The sequence below is a fragment of the Rosa chinensis genome, chromosome 6, assembly GCF_002994745.2.
Source record: "Rosa chinensis cultivar Old Blush chromosome 6, RchiOBHm-V2, whole genome shotgun sequence".
Lineage (NCBI taxonomy): Eukaryota > Viridiplantae > Streptophyta > Magnoliopsida > Rosales > Rosaceae > Rosa > Rosa chinensis.
The window spans coordinates 61,537,512-61,543,511 of record NC_037093.1 but is presented as its reverse complement, the minus strand read 5'-3'; positions in this window follow the sequence as shown (position 1 = coordinate 61,543,511).

Genomic DNA, 6,000 nt, shown 5'->3' with positions numbered 1-6,000 from the left:
TCAGAAACGAGTGAGGGAGAGGGTACTTTCGTTGGCTAAGGTGCTCCTTGAACGTAGGTGTCGCCTGGCTGCATATATATAGTAACTCTATCTTAGCCCCTAAATCGATCACACCTGACTGCAAGGTTATATATATCTGCTGGCTCCAACATATGTTAATTCCTTAACACTATGATGTAAACTTAAACAGAAAAGCTATTAGATCGCTTCACAAGGAATACATATACAATTGTATAAAAATAAGAACAAGAAATAAATTAGAAATGGATCATGAACCTTTGAACTTAATGGCCACTCAATCCAAGCCCAAGTCTTCTGCACTGCATCTCAATATTTGGTATTCTTTGTATGGGGCAAGAGACTGTATAACCAAGAGCATATGAGAGAGTGCAGGGACCCAAGCTTTATATAGAGAATTGGAGATTCTGTAACCTCCCATAAAGGAAACAATTCTAGTCCAAATCCCTATTGTAATTGCATACCTTTTTAGGTTAACTTAATAACCAAGTCATATGAGATTCCTACATTATTTACATGGATACACCATAAATAAAATATCTAGGATTAAAGTCTCAAGATTCTCCAATTACTTATTCTGCATAAATTGGTAAGTTGTTGATGACTCGATGTAAACTAATGACAAAGTCCATTTTAGTCTTACATTCTCCCACTTGGACTATCATAAGTTTACTCAACAAGAATACCATTGTGATCAGATATAGTAATCAATTCTTTAGTGTGCACAAGAGAATCATGATCTTTTAAAATCTAATTCAAAACTCCGTCAAAGAACAACCACAACATAGAGCCAAGGAGAAGCTTTATGTTCAACAGAACACAAGACCTTCATAACTACTAATGTTGCAACTGTAATCTACATGAGTTACCAAACAAAAGATATATCTGTAATGTACAAAGGCTCCTCCATGTATCAAAACTTTTTGCCTTGTACTTTGGTCCTCTTAATGGTTTTGAATGATAAAACCTCAAGGAAACACAAGTTTCTAATGAAAATCTGAAGTATGTGTTCCTTACCATCTTGATAGATTCCATATGTTGCCTCTGCAATACGAGAACAACTAAAATCAAATAGCTATTTATATTTCAAAGCACATAATGCTTTAGCCCGAAATAATAATGCTGCAGCAAGGAATACACATAATACCATGGAATTTTAATCATGAAATCCTCAGTAAAAAGCTTCATCATAGAGCAGACATCCCAAATCAAATTTTAACAAGAAAATCATCAATCAGTAGAAGTTAATAGCTCCAGCTGAGACTATGAATTATCTCATAAGAGAATTCTAACCTTAACGTCGCCTTAAAAGTTCAAAGACAATGTGAACAAAAACAAGGTTTCGAATATTCACAATCTCTAGATAATAACCAAACCTTTTGAGCATAAGATCTTGAGTCCATGGAAAAACTTAATCCAATAAGTCTGGAAATGCACTTTCAAGATAATCAGCAACTTAACAAAAACAATTGCTAAGGGAAGGACTATATGTCAGTAAGAAGGAAATACTCCCACTAAACCAAAGAAATTTAGAATTTTCACTAAAGAAACCTTTATTCAGTGAAAATGGATCATAAAACACACCACCAATTTCTTGATTTATCCTTACCTAATAGCAATATCTAAATAAGAAAATTTAACTTGTCCAAATTCTATAAGATTGAGAAACTTCATGGGTTATAAAATAATGTCAAAACTTTAATAGAATTTTCTTCTGATAAAAGAATCAAGAATATCGTTTTCTCATGAAAATTTAACTAGTGAAAGTAAATCCTTACTCCCAATGTCCCTTATCAAATCCGAACATCCATATAACCATGAAAAATAGTGAAACCATAAATTACCAAGTAGTAGATTTTAAGCAATCAAAGTGATAAGCCACACAATTTTTTTTACAGTAAACGACAAACATATGTCAAATACTTTCCCCTGTTAAAAAAAAATAAAAAATTGTTGTCTAAAATCAAAACTTTCGTACAAACAATAAGACACATAAACAAGGGAACTGTGTAGCCAAATGCTCGTTAGGATAAAAGGTGGTGATGCTATTTGAAATTTTCATGTCAATAGGCAAATCAAGTATCATAATATAAACATGCTCCTTATTGCAATTTCCGTTTAGATCAAGTAACTAAGGAACTTAAACCATGTTTATACCTTGAAAAATATACCATAACAACCTTGTCAAAAACATGACAGCAATTTTCTTAACAAAAAATATCAACATATACCAGATATATTGAATACCACTAAGCATCACATTAAACATGTGAAAGATTCAAACAAATAGGTTCACCCTCCAAGTACTTGGAAAATTTGCTATTGTAAATTGCCATGCTCAACTTAAACCATACTGATAATTTCAACATCCATGCCAACTTTAACGTTTTTGCAGTTTGCTAGTCTCACAGGCAATGGAAAAATAACAGACAGCTTAGCAAACAATATAAATATAGTGATCACATCAAACAAGATGTACCGTAGTAAGCCCCTTTAGACAATGTCAAGCAACACCTGTGTGGCAAGAAGACATGACATTCTGAAGTTTCTTATTCACAAAACCAAAATAGATAAAAATGCTATTTTTCTAAGATCAGTCAACACCTTTAATGGCAAGAGGAAAAGATCTAGGCAAACCAAATGCATTTGTATCAATTTTGTGATGTGCTGTATGTGCAAGTTAAAGCCATGTAAAGTTTGAACCTCCTTTGGGAGATACAGTCATGAAATTAAAATGCACAACACAAGCTTCTTGATCTTATAACCTTTAAAATCAATGAGAGATCCTAGTGGCGGTTTGCTGTGTGCAACATGTACCACTAAGAAACCCCAGAGATCTAAGATCAAAGTTGGTTCCCGAAGTTTTGTTGAGCACAAGGCTTGATGAAAGGCACCAACTGTGCTTACGGTAAAATTTAACAAGACTTACTTTGGGAGATATTTTCTTGTTATATGTATATCAATGACTAAATAAACTTACAATCATGCTCACTGTATATGCAATAGGAAATATCTTCACCAATAACAAGATGAATTATTGGGCCAAGGTATTATCATTATTCTAGAAACCGCAACAATTTCTATGATAAATAGTCTATGTACCTGTCATGTAGTCCTCGTAAATGGTTAACTAATTAAAGTGTGTCCACTACTATTGTAGTTTAACGTACAACAGAACTCAACATTGCACAAAAGAATTTTCAGAAATCCTTTTAAATGTCTAAAAACATACTCTTGATGGTAAAAACTATCGTCATTAGGCTTGAGGAAATGTGATTTCTTCATTTTGTAATGTAACAATTATTCAACAAGGAGAAGCACCACAATCAATTTTTCAAGACACTGTGAAGGAAATCAAGAGAGATATGAGTTTCCTTACAATTACATCATGGAATGGGAGCCTAATATGCAAACTTTATCATATAAGCACCTCTAACAGTAGAATAAATAACCAGAAGATATATATTTTACTCATGCATATTCAAATGTATGTTGGATTGCAAGTTCCACAATGATCCTTAATAAATACATGAAGAATTCAATTTTGCAGTGGGTAAGAACATGTGTCAGTGATCTTATAATTTTGATTGACAATTTATTTTGGTCCCAGCCCCAGATATAAACATGTACAAGACAAAATTCAATGAAGTCCCAAAATTTAGTAATTTCAGCAGCCACAATTTCAAAGAAACAAGACTTAGATTTGGTCTTTCATCTAATGATCAACTTATCATGCGTTCCTGGTAAGGCATTACTTCCTCAGTTACCAAGCTATCAATTAGTCCATCTATTCAATCACATATTTGCAATCATGCTTATAAACAGCATATAATACCTCTTAAGAGAAACCTGAAGAGAATATTCATGTGCTCTATCTTTAAGTGTAAAAGAAACAATTCCTATGAAATTGCATATACAAAATGGGTGTTTGCCCAGATTAAGATGAACAATTCATACCGTTCGTCAAAGAGTGCAAAATGCAAATATGCAAGTATTGACAAGAGTATGCTATATTAAAAGATCCATGGTCATAAGCCTTGCCAAAACAAAGAGATGGCCTTATGTATGTACAATTGATACATTCATTAGACCGATCACTATATTATAAAGCATCGTATATTAAAAACAAAACCAAGGCCATTATTCAAATTCAGAGACGAATTCAAACAGATGCCTACATGCACTTGTTTAATATATGAATGTCCTTCATGGACTAAAACAAGCCTTTTATATCCATAACACCATGCTCGATGTTCACAAGTTTAGACTAATTTGAACAAGTCCCTAACCAAGCATGACAATAGTAAACCCGGGCAGCATATATGCATATTGGTATTTCAAAGAATATAAGACTTCAAAAAACAAAAGCAATATAAATTTGCTTATCTGTCCGTTCTAACTTTCTGAATTTGTGATTGCATGACGTTTCGACTCATCATCGTTGTCAGATCCCGCATAAGATTTCGATCACACCATCCCCTTGACTTCAGTTTGTTTCCGTCACAGTCCACAGGGATAGCATTGGGTTTCGTCTTGTTCAACTCTATATCCAATTATAGGCTAGATCATCTACTTCTTTGGTTTGTTGTGCATAAATAGAGTCGAACTAGTTTTTGGTTTCCTCGCATCAAAAGAAGAAATACTCATTAAAATTATATATATATATATATATATATATATATATATATATATAATGACAAACTCGATCCGTAGTTAGTTTCCAGGCTAGGGTTCATGTAAAAACCATTTTCTTGTTACTGTAAAAATGAATATAGGCAATGATCTATATTTTGTGAAGGTGGCTCTGATACCACATGTAAACTTAAACAGAAAAGCTATTAGATCGCTTCACAAGGAATACAGATACAATTGTATAAAAATAAGAACAAGAAATAAATTGGAAATGGATCATGAACCTTTGAACTAAATGGCCACTCAATCCAAGCCCAAGTCTTCTGCACTGCATCTCAATATTTGGTATTATTTGTATGGGGCATCTCAATATTTGGTATTATTTGTATGGGGCAAAAGACTGTATTACCGAGAGCATATGAGAGAGTGCACGGACCCAAGCTTTATATAGAGAATTGGATATTCTGTAACCTCTCATAAAGGAAACAATTCAAGTCCAAATCCCTATTATAATTGCATACCTTTTTAGGTTAACTTAATAACCAAGTCATATTAGATTCCTACATTATTTACGTGGATACACCATATATAAAATATCTAGGATTAAAGTCTCAAAATTCTTCAATTACTTATTCTGCGTAAATTGGTAAGTTGTTGATGACTCGATGTAAACTAATGATAAAGTCCATTTTAGTCTTACATATGAATGTATATATAGTTATATGCACAGTTTTGTTGTGAGGGTAGTTTTGCAGTTGGTAGTTTGTTAGCTGGTCTTGTATGGTTTGGTCATGATCAGCTTGTTCTTCATGTCGTACATGGCAACCGTAAATTGGTCATGCATGTAGTTCCCTAACAAACCAGAAATTTCTATACCTAATATATAGTTATATACTCAATAGGCCACTCGCGATTCAAGTCTGCCCACAAAGAATGTATACAGTTATTAAACCTCATAAACCAATTAAGCTGCAAATATATATATATATATATATATATATATATATATATATATATATATATATACAGCGCTTCTCCACTGAGGACGTTGCAGTTTTTCTTAGGTATAAATTTTAGGTTTTGACCCACTTTTTGATCATATTTTCACATCTTAACCGTTCAGTTTTTAGGACCTAATGTATAGATCACCTCTGCAAAATTTCAGCCAAATTGGTGATCGTTAAGGCATGTAAAACTGCAATTTACAACAATGTACACGGTTCCGGTTCTGCAGATTCTGTTCGTTCGTGTAAATTGCAGTTTTTGATGCCTTAATGATCACCAATTTGGCTGAAATTTTGCAGAGGTGATTTATATATTAGGACCTAAAAACTGATCGGTTAACATGTG